General features: G+C 41.2%; 1 pseudogene; it reads left to right on the top strand.

The window, feature by feature from the left end:
• The first annotated feature begins 5,599 nt into the window (after positions 1–5,599).
• Positions 5,600–6,472, top strand: LOC148121963 (histone H2A.Z pseudogene; annotated as a pseudogene).
• The last annotated feature ends 13,235 nt before the right edge of the window (positions 6,473–19,707 follow it).

The following is a 19,707-nucleotide window of genomic DNA, read 5'->3' on the forward strand; positions in this document are numbered from 1 at the left end:
TGGACAGAATGTAAACACTGGAAAGTCTTACAGACTGGACTGTCTGTACACACTGGACAGAATGTGCACACTGGACAGTCTGTACACAGTGGACAGAATGTACACACTAGACGGTCTGTACACACTGGACAGAATGAACATACTGTGCTACGGACCGGCTCAAGGGAGCCACTCAGACCATAAGGGAATCAGGGCGAAGGCACAGGAGAAATCAGGATACAGCGAGGAAAAGTGACACACAGACACTCTCAATGTTTTTGAGACATGCTGTTGCAATTTACTTACTTTAGTGTAGGATTATATATTATTACAAAACAAAGGACTTGGCAAAGGCATACATCATCAAATCATAAAATAGAAAAGAACGGCATAAAACAGTTTTACAAAGAGAATCTTTAAAGATGCTTTGGCATGAGTACAAGGACTTTTGTTTCCTTACATTTGTAAAGTTACTCCTGTTTTTTTGTTATTAGAGAGACCATTGTTCTTGAGTTAGCCCATCTTTATCAGCTTGTACCAGGTGGCTGGCTGGGCTCAGCTAAGTGACCTTGTGTGTCTGGGTGAGAAAGAAGAAGGCTACTATCTTTTTGGAAAAACTTTTTGAGATTCATTTTGTACCATTAATCTTAACTTTTTTTTCTTTTTGACTTTTAGGGTCAGATGCTATAATTAGCCTAGGTTTTTTGGCCATAAGGAAGGTTGTATAGGCCTCCTGTTAAGTTGTCCATAAATGCCTAATGCTGTTTTTTTTGTAGAAGGCTTTTAAGGTTTTTTTTTGTTAAAATTAACTCTTTTTATTTCACATCATCAAGGAATTGTCCTAATGATGATTTTGGCAATTTTCAGAACTGGCTACTTTTTTAAGGTTTTAATTAATAGTGGAGCAGAATTTAAAAATGTCCTCAGCAGTTTTGTTTATATCCACAACTGCCTGGAATAGTCTGATCTGTTAGCAATATGTAAGGATCACAAAGAACACACAGACAAGGGAAAAGACACACATATGGCTCCACGGACAGCCAGGTTGAGTCAATACTAATGGCGACTCAGGTAGCATTACACCACAACTGGTTGCCAAGGGACCACCTGGAACACACAGCTCCTAGAAGCACAAATCCCAATCCTGCCAGCAATATTTGCCCATCCAGTCAGCATTTCTGCTACACTGGCGAGACAGCCGTAGATGTAGCAGGTCCCCGTTTTTTATTTTTAAAATGCAACTCGAACACATCCTGTTTCACTTGGGCCACTGAATTGAAAAGACATTTAAGGAGACAGGGAAACAGGAAAACCAGCAACAGTATTAATAAAATTATTATTTCAATGAGGACAAAATACTGTATCCAATTTAATGGATTTAAAGCCTTAATTTTTGACTCAATTTTATTAGCCAAATCTTGTAGACCTCCTAGTTGTAAATGAGCTTGGCTAATAGCAGAAATATCTTTTTGTAATGTAGTTAAATCATATGTGATGTTATTATCTCTCCAAACACCCTGTAAATGTGTTTTTACCTTGTCCCATGGCTCTGAGCAATTATAAGTCAGTGGTGTGACACAGATTGCTTTACAGCTTTCATGACAACGTGTGGATAGGGTAGTTTTTAAATTGGCAATGTCCTGTCCAAGAGCAAGGACCACTTTTTCTAATATATTAATTTTTGCTTTTAATTCATTGTCAATTGTTGCCTGTCTCAGTAATGTAGATGTAATGTTTTTATTTAATGTATTTACATAATGAGCAATATGAATCTCTTGAATTAAAGCTGTTGTAGCTACAGCAAAAGTTATGCCTAAAATAAGTGTAGCCACAAACCTCCTAGGTTACACCAGATAACAAAAGGTGGGCATCTAACAACAAGCAAAACATTTAAATCTTTTGGTTTAGCTGAAGTAATGCAATTAGTAAGTTTACAGGAATGACAAACAGCTTGATAGGACTTACTTTGGTAATATTAACAAAAGCAGGCTGAGCTAATAATAATGTATTAGGATAAGAAACACATGCCCTGAGTCCTATGGGCTCAGACGTAATATGATTAGGTCTTTTGTCCAGAAACACATATATAGGTCAGAAAGTTTTCTAGTAACATTTTCTTCTTTAGCAAACCATGTAGGCTCCACAAAGCCTGGAGAAAACCATCTTTGTAAGGGCTCTCCTACTCCTATGTATTTATAGTGATGAAATTTCTCCTGATGAGTGTTTATATGATTTTTATAAAAATACTGTTGACTTGAAGATATAGAATAATCCCAAATTTTATAAGAGGAATCTTTAGGCTGATATTTAGTGGCTGCATTTGGAAAGCCACAAGTTAGCCATGTAGGGAACTTATTAATAGCTGAATCCCAAAATCGATCCTTTTTTGATATTTTTGAATATATGGTTTAATAGGCATAGATGAGACCTGCTCAAACCTTTTCTTATAATTGGATTTTTTTTAAGGTCTGTATCTGAATTTCCCAAATCCATCTCTTACCAACATTTTCCTTATCTGGGCTGTCAGTAAGAAAAGTTCCATAGCCTGAACTCAAGCAAATTTTTGGTACCTTTTCAGAGAGTGTAATGCAAATAGGCAAGGAATCAGAATGTCCCTCAAAGGTTATTAACGAGGACGAACTAATTCTTGCTTCAGAGTCCTGAGCACCTCCCAGTCTCTTAGTATCATTGGTTAAAATCCTGATGGGCTCTTGGTCTAGCCAACCAATAGGTTGCAAAATCGGGGGATTAGGAACATAGGCCCAATAAGCCATTTCCTGTACTGTAGGGGGTGCAGACATCAAAGCTAAAAAAGCAAGAAAGTACAAGCTGGGTTTTAGGGGTTATCCCTGCTGAATAAGCAGACTTTCAGCTTCCTTGACAAGGCGTTTGATTTTCGTCCAGGTGATTTCCAGAGCCTGTGACGGAGTTGCTCTCATTTTCCTCATTTGACACGTCAGATATCTCGTCTGTCTCTGTAGCTTCCTCTTTTTTCGCTGCCTCTCCTGGCTTCGGCTGGACGAGCCTGTCTGGTATCCAGATTGGGGAGTCGGCATCCTGTGGAAATACATAAGCATACCCTCGCTCTGATGTTATTAGAACGTCTGGTCCCTTCCATTGACCAGACAGCAGATCTTTCCGTAGAACTTTTGGCAGGACAGAGTTAAACTCACAGGTCCAATGCACCATTGCAGGTGTCAATCCTTTATCATTAGTATTTAAATGATTTAATACAAATAAGGTATGTGATAATAAATGATGAGGAGCAAAATATTTATGTGCTCTCTGAAAGTTTTTAATCTGTAATTTTAATGTTTGATGTGCTCTTTTAATAATTACCTGGCCCTGAGGGCTATATGGGATGCCTGTAGTATGTACAATGTGTCATCGTGCACAAAAAGTCTCAAAAGCTTTAGAAACATAAACAGGACTATTATCTGTAAAGGTGGCTATAAAGAAATTATTATAATTAGTTAATAATTGTTAACATTATTATGGAAAACATCCGGCTAAGAAATTTCTTCTGTCCCTTTGAGAATAAGGGGTGAGGGTCCTATATTTCCCCAATCCTCCTGGTCCTAAGGGTCAGCTCAATCATAAGCTAGCTTTGTTAACTTTGGGCAAATTGTTTCTTATAATAACATATTTTTAATATATCTCTTTTGACTTAGCATTTTAACCAGGGATAATTGGGCAATGTATTCTTTTAACTGCTTCCAGCTGACTTTGGGACGACGTTGTTGAGGGTTAACAAAGGTGAAATGCAAGTCAAAGAGAGAAAATTTTAGAAACATTTGGTTCGTGGACTGTGTTGAAGAGCCAGGAGGCATTCACATCGGCTAGACTGGTCCACATCAGTTTTTAGCAAGTCCATGGTCCACAGTCATTTAGAACAGGTTGTAGGCAGCAATTAATGCTTATTTGTGTCTGCCAACCAAGGAGAAACCTGTAGAGACAAATTTATACTAGGAACAGAAGTTAATACATTTAAAACTTTTAGGCCCATTATTTGTCTTTATCTGTAGAGGCATTCCCATGATTTGAAAACATAAAGTGAGATATTGAATAACATCCTTATAGCTTCTCCTGTGTGTGCTGAGGCAACTATGGAAAAGTATCAACAGTCATATGTATATAGCATAACCTTCCAAAGGAGAGTACATGTGTTACATCCATTTGTCAGATTTTTAGAGGGAGTAGACCCCGTGGATTTATTCCAGTGCTGGGTGGATGTTGATGAGTAAGATTACCTGTTGAGCAATCTGCTCGAGAGAGATGAAATTTTTGTTATAGTGCTTTAGCATTAACATGAAAAGCTTTATGAAAAGCTCTCACCTTCTCCAAGGTAGAACTTATGAATATATATTTTTCATTTTAGTCCATTGATCAACTATATCATTTCCTTCATTCAGGTCCTGGCAGAGCTGTATGAGCTCTCATATGTTGAACATAAAAACAATTTTTTTCTGCCAAATTAAATGTTGCAATTGCTGAAATAAAAGGCACATTGGGCTGGAACTTTTAATAGGTACAGCTACTTCTAAAAAATCTGAGAGTATTAACAACATATGCAGAATCTGATGTAAAAGGGCAAATTTTACATTTTGTAGTCTGTCTTAGATCTGTCTGTAAATACATTTGGGGCCATGGAAATAGGCTGTGATAATGTTATTTTAGGAGATATTACAGGATGCTCCTTAAAAAATCCTAACAGTGGATGTCTGGGATAATGATTATCTATGTTACCATCAAGACCATATTGCAAAATAGCCCAATCATTTATTGTAGCACAAAAGATCTTAACTTGATGGCTGGAATAAGGCACTATAATGGAGGTGGGGGCAGTTCCAAAATATCGTAAACACTACTGAGTTCCTTTCAGGGCTAAAGATGCCATAGCAGTAGGATAATGCTCAAGAGCTTTGGCTGGAGATATTTTGAGATAAATTCAAAGCAATGGCCTGTTTTCCATAACAATTTTGTAGGCTGGTGATATGAAGGCAGAACGCATAAAACAATGTCTTGCCCTTCTTGAATCCTCTGCAGAAAGGCATCTTGTATTTTATTATCCATCTTTTTTAATGCCTCTCGTGCTTTATTAGTCAGTTGCCTTGGAGAATTCAAAGCAGAATCTCCATTTAAAATATTATATAAGGGCTTTAATTCATAATTTGGCAGCTTTAATTAACATCTAAGCCAATTTATATCACCTAGCAACTTTTGAAAATCATTTAAGATCTTTAAATTATTTTTTCTCAATTTTACCTTTTGTAGAATAATTTGCTTTTCGCAAATTCATGCTCCTAGATAATTTGTGATTTTATCCTTTTTTGTACCTATTTTCTCAGTCTTGCCTTTTAAAATTTGCTTACAATTGCTTGCAGTTGATTATCTGACTTTTTTAACTCAGAGAGGTCTGAGTATCTCTCTCCCCATTTCTGACGATTCCTTTTACTGCTTGTCTTTACTGACTTTTTTGATCTTTCCTCTTGCAACATTTTAAACGCTGTCTGTCCATTTTTTACCGCTTTACTGTAATGCAGATCCTCCAGCCAGCTTCTAATTAACTTTCTTTTTTTTGAAAGTAATTTTATTAAATTATAAAAGTTTCCATTGGCAGTTTGAATCGCGGTCCGACGGAGGAGTGGGCGCCGGGATCTCGCTGCGCGTCCGCCTGGCCTCGACTCTTTCTCGCTTGTCCGATCTTCATCACGGTCCGAGATGGCTGGCGGTAAGGCTGGAAAAGACTCCGGAAAGGCCAAGACAAAGGCGGTTTCCCGCTCGCAGCGAGCCGGCTTGCAGTTCCCTGTGGGCAGTATTCACCGACACCTGAAATCTAGGACAACCAGCCACGGACGTGTGGGCGCCACCGCCGCTGTGTACAGCGCAGCCATCCTGGAGTACCTACCTCACCGCAGAGGTACTAGAGTTGGCAGGAAATGCGTCAAAAGATTTAAAGGTAAAGCACATCTCCCCACGTCACTTGCAGCTCGCTATTCGTGGAGATGAAGAATTGGACTCTCTGATCAAGGCTACAATTGCTGGTGGTGGTGTCATCCCGCACAACCATAAGTCTCTGATTGGGAAGAAGGGACAACAGAAGACCATCTAAGGATGACTGGATTCCTTACTATCTCAGGACTCTTGTTCTTAACAGCTGTCCAGTGTCAGTGATTCCAGTGGACTGATCTCTGTGAAAAACACAATTTTGCCTTTTGTAATTCTATTTGAGCAAGTTGGAGGCTTAGCTAGCCTTCCAAACCAACCAAATTTCTGCATTCGAGTCTTAACCATATTTAAGTGTTACTGTGGCTTCAAAGAAGCTATAGATTCTGAAGTAGTGGGTTTTGATTGAGTTGACTGTTTTTAAAAAAACTTGTTTGGATTTTAATTGCGATGCAGAAGTTATAGTAACAAACATTTGGTTTTGTACAGACATTATTTCCACTCTGGTGGATAAGCTCAATAAAGGTCATATCCCAAACCAAAAAAAAAAAAAGTTTCCATTTACGCCCCTCTTCCCAACACCCTCCCACTCCCCCCCCTCTCCTCCTCCCTCTTTGTCCCTAAGGGCAGTCAGGGTTTCCAGCCCTGTGGGAAGTTCAAGTTCGTCCCCCCTCCCTCCAGGTCCAGGAAGGTGAGTATCCAAACAGACTGGATCCCAAAAATCCAGTATATGCAGAGGAAACTAGTCCCAGTGACATTGTCAATGGCTTCTCAGAAAGACTCCGGGCCAGCCACATTCAGAGAATCCGGCCACATTCAGAGAATCTGGTTGGATCACGTGCTCGTTCAGTCGCAGTCCAACTGCCCTTGGTAAACTCTCATTAGATCCGTCCCCTTGTATCAGTGGGTGATAGCATCCCTCGCAGTCCTTCGTCATTTTCTTCGTCCTTCTGCTCCTCATTTGGACCTTGGGGGGCTCAGTCCGGTGCTCCAATGTGGGTCTCCGTCTGTATCGCCATCCATCGCCAGATGAAGGATCTATGGTGATAAGCAAAATATTCATCAGTATGGTTATGGGCCAAGGCCGGTTCAGGCACCCTCTCCTCTGTCCAGAGAACAATCTGGGGATCTCTCCTTGGACCTGGGATCCCATATACAATCAAGTTTCCTATAAACCCTAAAATGACTCCCTTAGTTGAAGTATATTCTTCCCTGATCCCATATTCATCCTTCCTCCCTTCCCCCCATCCCGGTTAACCGAGCTTTCTCCATTCCTCCCCTACTCCGTTCTCTCTAACCCTCTCCCCTTCCAACAACCCCCCCCCATGCACCTAAGGTTACCTGGGACTCTTGACTATTTCCTACCTCCTGGCGGATAGCTAAATAATCTTCATCAGGTTCGTCTTCTTATTTAGCTTCTCTAGGATCACGAATAATAGGCTCAAAGACCTTTAAATTATGGTTAGAATCCACTTATGAGTGAATACATACCGTGTTCCTCTTTTTGGGTCTGGCTTACCTCACTCACTAAAGCGTTTTCTATGTCCATCCATTTGCATGCAAAATTCAAGATGTCATTATTTTTACCGCTGAGTAAAACTCTAATGTGTATATGTTCCACACCTTTTTTAACCATTCTTCTATTGAGGGGCACCTAGGCTGTTTCCAGGTTCTGGCTATTACAAATAGTGCTGCTATGAACATAGTTGAACAAATGCTTTTGTAGTATGCTAGGGAATCTCTAGCGTATATTCCCAAGAGTGGAATTGCTGGGTCCTGAGGGAGGTTGACTCCCAGTTTCCTGAGAAACCGCCACACTGATTTCCACAGTGGCTGCACAAGTTTGCATTCCCACCAACAATGGATGAGTGTTCCCCTCACCCCACATCCTCTCCAGCATAGGCTATCATTGGTGTTTTTGACTTTAGCTATTCTGACAGGTGTAAGATGGTATATCAAAGTGGTTTTGATTTGCATTTCCCTGATCGCTAAGGAGGTTGAGCATGACCTTAAGTGTCTTCTGGCCATTCGAAGTTCATCTGTTGTGAATTCTCTGTTCAGTTCAGTACCCCAGTTTTTAATTGGGTTAATTAGAGTTTTAGTGCCTAGTTTCTTGAGTTCTTTGTATATTTTGGAGATCAGACCTTTGTCTGATGAGGGATTGGTGAAGACCTTCTCCCAGTCAGAAGGTAGCCTTTTTGTCTTACTGACAGTGTCCTTTGCTTTACAGAAGCTTCTCAGTTTCAGTAGATCCCATTTATTCATTGTTTCTCTTATTGTCTGTGCTGCTGGGGTCCTACTTAGGAAGAGGCCTCCTGTGCCTATATCTTGTAGACTACTTCCCACTTTCTCTTCTATCAGGTTCAAAGTGGACGGATTAATGTTGATGTCTTTAATCCATTTGGACCTGAGTTTTGTGCATGGTGATAGGTATGGATCTACTTTCATCCTTCTACAGGTTGACATCCAGTTATGCCAGCACCATTTGTTAAAGATGCTTTCCTTCTTCCATTGTATACCTTTAGCTCCCTTGTCAAAAATTAGGTGCTCATAGGTTTGTGGGTTAATATCTGGGTCTTCTATTCAATTCCAAAGGTCGATTTCTCTGTTCTTAGCCAATACCAAGCTGTTTTCAATACTGTGGCTCTGTAATAGAGCTTGAAGTCAGGGATGGTAATGCCTCCTGAAGTTCCTTTATTGTATAAGATTGTTTTGGCTATCCTGGGTTTTTTGTTTTTCCATATAAACTTGATTATTGTTTTCTCAAGGTCTGTGAAGAAGTTTGATGGGATTTTGATGGGGATTGCATTGAATCTATAGATTGCTTTTGGTAGAATTGCCATTTTTACTATGTTGATCCTCCCAATCCAAGAACAAGGGAGATCTTTCCATTTTCTGGTATCCTCCTCAATTTCTTTCTTCAAAGACTTAAAGTTCTTGTCAAATAGGTCTTTCACTTCCTTGGTTAGAGTAACCCCAAGATATTTTATGCTATTTGTGGCTATCGTGAAAGGTGATGTTTCTCTGATTTCCCTCTCAGCTTTTTATCCTTTGTGTATAGGTGGGCCACTGATTTTTTGGAGTTGATCTTGTATCCTGCCACGTTACTAAAGGTGTTTATCAGCTGTAGGAGTTCTTTGGTAGAGTTTTTGGGGTCACTTATGTACACTCTCATATCGTCAGCAAATAACGAAAGTTTAACTTCATCCTTTCCAATTCGAATCCCCTTGATCTCCTTATCTTGTCTTATTGCTATTGCTAGAACTTCAAGCACTATATTGAAGAGGTATGGAGAGAGAGGACAGCCTTGTCGTGTTCCTGATTTTAGTGGAAAGGCTTTGAGTTTCTCTCCATTCAATTTGATGTTAGCTGTTGGCTTGCTGTATATTGCTTTTATTATATTTAGGTATGATCCTTGTATCCCCAGTCTCTCCAACACCTTTATCATAAATGGGTGTTGAATTTTGTCAAACGCTTTTTCAGCATCCAATGAAATGATCATATGGTTTTTTTCTTTCAGTTTATTTATATGATGGATTACATTGATAGATTTGTGTATGTTGAACCAGCCATGCATCTCTGGGATGAAGCCTACTTGATCATAATGGATAATTTTTCTAATGTGTTCCTGAATTCGGTTTGCCAGGATTTTATTGAGAATTTTCACGTCGATGTTCATGAGTGAGATTGGCCTGTAATTCTCTTTCTTGGTTGTGTCTTTATGTGGTTTTGGTATTAAGGTAACTGTAGCTTCATAAAAGGAGTTTGGCAATGTCTCTTCTGTTTCTATATTATGGAATACATTAAGGAGTATAGGAATTAGCTCTTCCTGGAAGTTCTGGTAGAATTCTGCATTGAAACCATCTGGTCCTGGGCTTTTTTTGGCAGGGAGATTTCTGATAACAGCTTCTAATTCTTCACGACTAACAGGTCTATTTAGATTGTTCACCTGTTCTTGGTTCAACTTTGGTATATGGTACTTATCTAAAAAAATGTCCATTTCTTTTACATTTTCCAACTTTGTGGCATATAAACTTTCGTAGTAAGATCTAATGATTCTCTGAATTTCCTCTGTGTCTGTGGTTATATCCCCCTTTTCATTTCTGATCCTATTAATTTGCATGTGCTCTCTCTGCCGTTTGATTAGTTTGGATAGGGGTTTGTCAATCTTGTTGATTTTCTTCAAGAACCAGCTTTTTGATTCATTGATTCTTTGGATTGTTTTCTGTGTTTCTATTTTGTTGATTTCAGCCCTCAGTTTGATTATTTCCAGTCTTCTACTCCTCCTGGGTGAATCAGCTTCTTTTTTTTCTAGAGCTTTCAAGTGTGCTGTTAGGTCTCCAATGTGTGCTTTCTCCGTTTTCTTTATTTGGGCATCTATTGCTTTGAACTTTCCTCTTAGCACTGCTTTCATAGTGTCCCATAGGTTTGAGTATGTTGTGTCTTTGTTTTCATTAAATTCAAGGAAGACTTTAATTTCTTTCTTAATTTCGTCCTTGACCCAGGGGTGATTTAGTAGTTGTTCAACTTCCATGAGTTTGTTGACTTCCTGGGGGTAGCATTGTTGTTGAATTCTAATTTTAATCCATGGAGATCTGACAAGACACAGGTGGTTACTAATATTTTTTTGTATCTGTGGGAGTTTGCTTTGTTACCGAGTATGTGGTCAATCTTCAAGAAGGTTCCATGAACTGCAGAGAAGAAGGTATAATCTTTCCTATTTGGGTGGAGTGTTCTATAGATGTTTGTTAAGTCCATTTGATTCAATACCTCCAATAAATCTCTCAATTCTCTGTTTGGTTTCTGTCTGATTGACCTGCCCATTGGTGAGAGAGGAGTGTTGAAGTCTCCTACTATTAGCGTGTGTGGTTTGATGACTGCCTTGAGTACTAGAAGAGTTTCTTTTACATATGTGGGTGCCTTTACATTAGGGGCATAGATATTCAGGATTGAAACTTCTTCCTGATGAGTTGTTCCTGTTATGAGTATAAAATGTCCATCTCCATCTCTTCTGATTGATTTTAGTTTGAAGTTGATTTTGTTAGATATTAGAATGGCCACACCCGCTTGTTTCTTAGGTCCATTTGCTTGGAAAACCTTTTCCCAACCCTTTACTCTAAGTTGGTGTCTGTCTTTGTGGTTGAGGTGTGTTTCTTGTAAACAGCAGAATGTTGGATCCTGTTTTCGTATCCAATCTCTTAGTCTGTGCCTCTTTATAGGTGAATTGAGTCCATTGATATTAAGAGATATTAATGACCATTGGTTGTTGACTCCAGTCATTTTTTGGGGGGTAATAGAGTGTATGTGTTTTCCTTCTTTGGATTGTGCTAGTGACGGGTCGCTAGATGTCTGAATTATTGTAGTCAGTGTTGGCAATGTTGGATTCCTTGGGATGTAATTTTCCTTCTAGTATTCTCTGTAAGGCTGGATTAGTAGTTACGTATTGTTTAAATTTGTTTTTATCCTGGAATATTTTGTTTTCTCCATTGATAGTGAACGAAAGCTTGACTGGGTAAAGTAGTCTGGGCTTGCATCCATGGTCCCTTAATTTCTGCAGTACCTCTATCCAGGACCTTCTGGCTTTCATGGTTTCTATAGAGAAGTCTGGTGTAAGTCTGATAGGTTTACCTTTATAGGTTACTTGACCTTTTTCCTTTGCAGCTCTTAATATCTTTTCTTTAATCTGACTGCTTTGTGTTTTGATTATTATATGGCGAGGGGATGTTTTTTTCTGATCCAGTCTATTCGGTGTTCTGTATGCTTCTTGCACCTTCATAGGAATATCCCTCTTTAGGATGGGAAAGTTTTCTTCTATAATTTTGTTGAATATATCTTCTGGACCTTTGATCTGCAATTCTTCTCCTTCTTCTACTCCTATTATTCTTAGATTTGGTTTTTTTATTATGTCCCATATTTCCTGAATGTTTTGTGATGAGAATTTGTTGGATTTGCTGTTTTCTTTGGTCAGGGCGTTTATTTTCTCTATGGTGTCTTCATAATCTGAGATTCGTTCTTCTATCTCTTGTATTCTATTGGTTAAGCTTGATTCTGTAGTCTCCGTTCGTTTACCTAGATTTTCCATATCCAGCCGGCCCTCGGTTTTTGTTTTCTTCACTGCCTCCATTTCAGTTTTCAATTTTTGAACTGATTCCATTACCTGTTTGATTGCTTTTTCTTGGTTTCTCAGGGTAGCATTTACGAATTTACTCATTTCTTCAAACTTTTTGTTATATTTGTCTTCCATTTCTTTACTCATTTCTTCCATCTTTTTGTTGTATTTCTCTTCTATTTCTTTGAGTGAGTTATTCATACCCTGTTTAAGAGACTCTATTGCTTTCATAATGACACTGTTTTCCCCTTCTTCCGTAATAGGGCGTTCAAGTCCTTCTGTCATAAGATCGCTGGGATCTGGTGTTTTCATGTTGTTTTTCAGATTGTTGGAGGAATTCTTGCCTTGGCGCCTGCCCATCTCTTCCTTCAGATGCTCTCCAATGGCTCTTCCCTCCACTGGGTCTTCTTCTACTGGATTAGTGCCCCTTGCTATCCAGGAATCACTTTGCCTGTAGTCTTAGCTTGCTGCAGGCAGGCTATTAGAACAAAGGGACTTCCTTCCCTTTGCACTCACCACCTATCCCAACCCGCGGTGCCCACCCCGGCTGAGATGGAGGAATTTAAGCCCCAAAAAAGGGAGAGAGGAGGGGAGGGGTTCGAGGCTGAAAGCTGGGATGGCGTAGCAGGATAGAGGGATTAGCTGGGGGAAGCTGCCCCTTTTGGAGTAGCCAGGGAGATAAGGATGGCGGGAATATTGTGTGTTCCCTAACCGGACTTGTATGGCGGTCAACACACTTACCCCTCCACAGGATCAGAGCCCCTCGCTGGTCAGAAGACTCCCTGCCTGCGGTCTTAGCTTGCTGGAGGCCGGCTATCAGAACAAAGGGACTCCCGTCCCTTTGCACTCACCTCCTGCCCCGGCCCGCGGTGCCCACCCCGGCTGAGATGGAGGAATTTAAGTCCCGAAGAAGGGAGAGAAAAGGGGAGGGTTTCGAGGCTGAAAGCTGGGATGGCATAGCAGGATAGAGGGATTAGCTGGGGGAAGCTGCCCCTTTGGAGTAGCCAGGGAGATAAGGATGGCAGGAATATTGTGTGTTCCCTAACCGGACTTGTATGGTGGTCAACACACTTACCCCTCCACAGGATCAGAGCCCCTTGCTGGTCAGAAGACTCCCTGCCTGCGGTCTTAGCTTGCTGCAGGCTGGCTATCAGAACAAAGGGACTCCCATCCCTTTGCACTCACTGCCTGCCTCAGCCCGTGGTGCCCACCCTGGCTGAGATGGAGGAATTTAAGCCCCGAAAAAGGGAGAGAGGAGGGGAGGGGTTCGAGGCCGAAAGCTGGGATGGCATAGCAGGAGAGAGGAATTAGCTGGGGGAAGCTGCCCCTTTGGAGTAGCCAGGGAGATTAGGATGGCGGGAATATTGTGTGTTCCCTAACCGGACTTGTATGGCGGTCAACACACTTACCCCTCCACAGGATCAGAGCCCCTCGCTGGTCAGAAGACTCCCTGCCTGCGGTCTTAGCTTGCTGCAGGCCGGCTATCAGAACAAAGGGACTCCCGTCCCTTTGCACTCACCGCCTGCCCCTCTAATTAACTTTCAAATTGGCTTGACCTCTCCCTTAAGGATCCAAACTGTCCTTGTCCTCGTTTATTTTTTTAAAACTTTATTAGGTAAATTAAGATAAGACAGCAGTAATAGTTGAGCAATTCTTTGTCCCTTGTGGATCGTGGATCTAAATAGTTTCAGATAATGGTTTTTACCATGACCTTAATGTCATTTTCTATGTCTGCATCTATGACACCTGACACAACCTTAAAATTCTTTTGATAGTTTGAACTTCTTCCTATAATAAGTCCCACAGTTTGTGGCAACAATGTACCTTTTACTGATGTGGGTACTAAGGCAATGCCATCCCATTTAGAAGGAATCATATCCTTTGAGCTAGCCAAATCAAGGCCAGCATTACCTGGTGTTGCTCTAGGCAACTCATGTATGATAAACTCTGGAGCCTCAGGATTTAAAATTCCTCGCTCTGATTTCTTGGCTGGTTTCTCCTTTTTTCTCCCATAATGACATCGAGAGACTCCCTGAAACGGCGAGCCAGGGTGCAATGGCATCGCAGTTATTAAAGTTTAAGTTTTTTGTCTTATCTTTAGATTCTTTAAACATAGCAGCTCATTAAGAGCCTAAAATTGAGTGCAATTGATTAGCACCCATATTTAATTTATATTTCTTTTACTTTGGTTTCGTCGACTTGCGAAATTATTTACAGAATGAGCAATAAATCTCCTGCTTTGATAGTGGCTGCTCCCCCTTCATTTCCAGGGAAAAGTAATTAACCCCCACTTTGCCGCAGTTGCCTTCTCTCTATTTACAAAGAGAGCTATTAGTGAATCCTGCTTTAACAGCAGACACTTTTCTTTTATTTATAGGAAAAGCAATTAATCATTCCTACTTTAGTCATAGGATTCCCATTTACCTGAGAACTATTTTCCCCTGCTTTGGTCACAGGATCCACAGCTTACCTGAGGACTATTTCCCCCTGCTGCAGTCCATGGTCTGGACCAGGTCCTGACAGCAGGTGTTGTCCTGGGGGTCATCTTACCCAGTGGTCAGGATCATTGTTGTCCAGGTGGAGACATCGTGGTGTCCCATAATCTTCTTTGGAGAACTTGGGTCACTGTTAAAATCACAGAGTCTCCTTCTAATATAATATAATATAATATAATATAATATTATAATACATAATATAATATGTACACTGGACAGTCTATGTAAACTGGACTGAATGTACACAGTGGACAGAAAGTACACACTGGAGAGTCTGTACAAATTGGACAGAATGTACACACTGGACAGCCGTACACACTGAACAGAATGTACACACTGGACAATCTGTACACACTGGACAGAATGTACAGACTTGACAGTCTGTACACACTGGACAAAATGCAGACACTGGACTGTTTGTACACACACAGGAAACTCTGTACTCAGTGAACACAATGTACACACTGGACACAATATACACACTGCACAGAATGTTCACACAGGACAGTCTGTGCATACTGGACTAAATGTACACCCTGGATATTCTGTACACACTGAAGAGAATGTACACACTGGACAGTCTGTATACACTGGACAGAATATACATACAGGACAGTTTCTACACAATGGACACTCTATAAACACTGGAAAGTCTGTACACACTGGACACTATGTACACACTGAAGAGAATGTACACACTGGACAGAATGTACACACTGGACAGAATGTACTCACTGGACAGTCTGTAGACACTGGACAGTCTGTACACACTGGACAATCTGTACACACTGGACAGTCAGTACACACTGGTGTACACAGTATACAGACTGTACACACTAGACAGTCTGTAAACACTGAACAGTCTCTACACACTGGACAGAATGTACTCACTGGACAGTCTCTACACACTAGACAGTCTATACACATTGGACAGTCTAACACACTGGAGAGTCTGTATACACTGGACAGTCTGTACACACTGAACAGAATGCACACACTGGACCAAATGTGAACAATGTACATAATGTACATACTGGACATTCTGTATACATTGCACAGCCTGTACACACTGGAAAGAATGTATGCACTGGACAATATGTACACACTGGACAATCTGTAAAAAATAGACAGTCTGTACTCACTGGACTGTCTGTACACCATGGACGGAATGTACTCACTGGACAGAATGTACACACTGGTAAATCAGTACACACTGGACAGTCTGTAAACGCTGGACAGTCTAACACACTGGAGAGTCTGTACACATTGGAAAGTCTGAAAACACTGGACATTCTGCACAGAATTTAAAAAATGTAGTAACTGGACATTCTGTACACACTGGACAGTTTGTACACACTGGTCAGTCTGTATACAGTGGACAGTCTGTACACATTGGAAAGAATGTACACAGTGGACAGACTGCACACACTGAACAGGATATACACAGTGGACATTCTGTACACACTGGACAGAATGGAAAAACTGGACAGTCCCTATACACTGGACAGAATGAACACACTGGAAAATGTGAACACACTGGACAGTGTCTACAAACTGGAAAATCTGTACACACTGGACAGTCTGTATACAGGACTGTCTGTACACACTGGACAGGCTCTACACACTGGACAGAATGTACACAGAAAGGAAAGAATGTATACACTGGACAGAATGTACACGTTGTACAGTCTGTACACACTGGAGAGAATTTATACACCCGGACTGAATGTACACACCAGACAGTCTGTACAAACTGTAGAGAGTGTACACTGGACAGTCTATACACACTGAACAAAATGTACACACTGGACAGAATGTACACACTGCACAGTCTGTACACACTGGACAGGTTCTACACACTGGACAGAATGTACACAGTGGACAGACTTTACACACTGAACAGGATGTACACAGTGGACATTCTGTACACACTGGAGAGAATGTACACATTTGACAGTCTCTACACACTGGACAGAATGTACACACTGGAAAATCTGAACACACTGGACAGTCTCTACACACAGGACAGACGGTACACACTGGACAGTCTGTATACAATGGACAGTCTGTACACACTAAACAGAATGTACACACTGGACCAAATGTGCACACTGTACATAATGTATTTAATGGACAGTCTGTATATGATGAACAGTCTGTACACACTGGAAAGAATGAACTCACTGGAGAGTCTGTACACACTGGTTAATCAGTACACACTGGACAGTCTGTAAACACTGGACAGTCTAACACACTGGAGAGTCTGTACACACTGGAAAGTCTGAACACACTGGACAGTGTGCACACAATTTAAAAAATGTACTAACTGGACAGTCTGTATACACTAGATAGTCTATATAGAGTGGACAGTCTATACACACTTGGCAGAATGCACACACTGGACAGAATGTACACACTGGGCAGACGGTACACACTGGACATTCTTTAAACACTGAACAGTCTAGACACACTGGAAAGGATGAACACACTGGTCAGTCTCTACACACTGTAGAGTCTGTACACACTGAACATTCTGTATACACTGGACAGACTGTACACACTGGACAATCTGGATGCGCTGGAAAGAATGTACTTAGTTTACAGTCTGTACACACTGGACAGTCTCTACACACTGGACAGAATGTAAACACTGGACAGACTCTACACACTGGAGAGTCTGTAAACCCTGAAGAGTCTAGACACACTGGACAGTCTGTACACACTGGACAGTCTCTACACACTGTACAGACTGTACACACTGGAGAGTCTGTAAACCCTGAACAGTCTAGACACACTGGAAAGTCTGTATACACTGGACAGAACATATAAACTCGACAGTCTCTACACACTAGAAAGTCTGTACACACTGGATAGTCTGTATACACTGGACAGTCTGTACACACTGGATAGTCTGTATACACTGGACAGTCTGTACACACTGGACAGAATGTACACACTGGATATAATGTACACACTGGTAAATCAGTACACACTGGACAGTCTGTATACACTGGACAGTATGTACAAACTGGACAGAAAATACACACTAGTAAATCAGTACAACCTGGGCAGTCAGTAAACAGTGGAGAGTCTAACACATTGGATAGTCTATACACATTGGAAATATGTACACACTGGACAGTCTGTACACACAGGACAGAATGAATACACTGGTCAGTCTCTACACACTGGAGAGTCTATACACTCTGGACTGTCTGTATATACTGGACAGTCTGTACACACTTGACAGAATGTACACACTGGACAGAATGTACACTGTTAAATCAGTACACACTGGAGAGCCTGTAAACACTGGACAGTATAACACACTGAACAGTCTGAACACACTGGATAGAATGTGCTCACTGGACTCTCTCTAAACACTGGACAGTCTGTACACACTAGACAGTCTGTAGACAGTGGACAGTCTCTACACTCTGGACAGAATGTATACCCTGGATAGAATGTACACAAAGGGCAGTCTCTACACACTGGACAGTCTCTACATACTGGATAGAATTTACACACTGGAAAATATGAACAAACGGGACAGTCTCTACACAGTAGACAGTTTGTACACACGGGACAGTCTGTACACACTGGAGAGTCTGTATACAGTGTACAGTCTGTACACACTAGACACTCTGTACACCCTGGACAGAATGTACTCACTGGACAGTCTGTACATACTGAATAGACTGTACCCAGTGGACAGTTTGTATACACTGGACAGTCTCTACACAATGGACAGAATGTAGACACTGGACAGTCTGTACACACTGGACAGACTGCACACACTAGACAGTCTGTACACCCTGGGCAAAATGTCCACCCTGGAGAGTTTCTACACACTGGACAGTCTGTACACACTGTCCAATCTGTATACACTGGACAGTCTGTACAAACTGGACAGAAGGTACACACTGGACAAAATGTACACACTGGACATTTTGCACACACTGGAAGGATTGTATACCCCGGATAAAATGTACACGCTGGACAGTCTGTACACATTGAACAGTCTTTATACACTGGAGAGTCTGTACATACTGGACAAAATGTACACACAGGAAATAATGTACTTAGTGGACAGTCTTTACACACTGGACAGTCTGTATACAGTGGACAGTGCATACACACCAGACAGGATAAACACACCTAATAGAATATACACACTGGACAGTCTCTACACACTGAAAAGTCTCTACATACTGGACAGAATGTACACACTGGGCAGACTGTACACACTGGAGAGTCTGTAAACCCTGAACAGTCTAAACACACTGGAAAGTCTATACACACTGGACAGAACGTACACATTGCACAGTCTCTACACGTTAGAAAGTCTGTACACACTGGACAGTCTGTATGCACTGGACAGTCTGTACACACTGAACAGAATGTACACACTGGACAGAATGCACACACTGGTAAATCAGTACACACTGGACAGTCTGTGCAAACTGGACGGAATAATCGGAATGGACAGTCTCTACACACTGGACAGAATGTACACACTGGACAGAATATATACACTGGTAAATCAGTACACACTGGACAGTCTGTAAACACTGGACAGTTTAAACTTTGGATAGTCTGTACACCCTGGACAGTCTGTACACCCTGGACAGTCTGTACACACTGGACAGTCTGTACACACTGGAAAGAATGTACTTAGTGGAGAGTCGGTACACCCTGAACAGAATGTACACACTGGTAAATCAGTACACACTGGGCAGTCGGTAAACAGTGGACAGTCTAACACATTGGATAGTCTATACACACTGGACAGTCTGTAGACACTGTACAGTCTGTACACACTGGACAGGATGAACACCCTGGTCAGTCTCTACACACTGGAGAGTCTGTACACTCTGGACAGTCTGTATACACTGAACAGTATGTACACACTTGACAGAATGTACACACTGGACAGAATGTACACACTGTTAAATCAGTACACACTGGACTGTTTGTAAACACTGGACAGTCTATCACACTGGATAGAATGTGCTCACTGGACAGTCTCTAAACACTGGACAGTCTGTACACACTGGAAAGTCTGTATACAGTGGACAGTCTCTACACTCTGGACAGAATGTACACCCTGGATAGAATGTACACACTGGGCAGTCTCTACACACTGGACAGTCTCTACAAAATGGATAGATTTTACAC

The sequence above is a fragment of the Myodes glareolus genome, chromosome 6, assembly GCF_982192425.1.
Source record: "Myodes glareolus chromosome 6, mMyoGla1.1, whole genome shotgun sequence".
In the NCBI taxonomy this organism is placed as follows: domain Eukaryota; kingdom Metazoa; phylum Chordata; class Mammalia; order Rodentia; family Cricetidae; genus Myodes; species Myodes glareolus.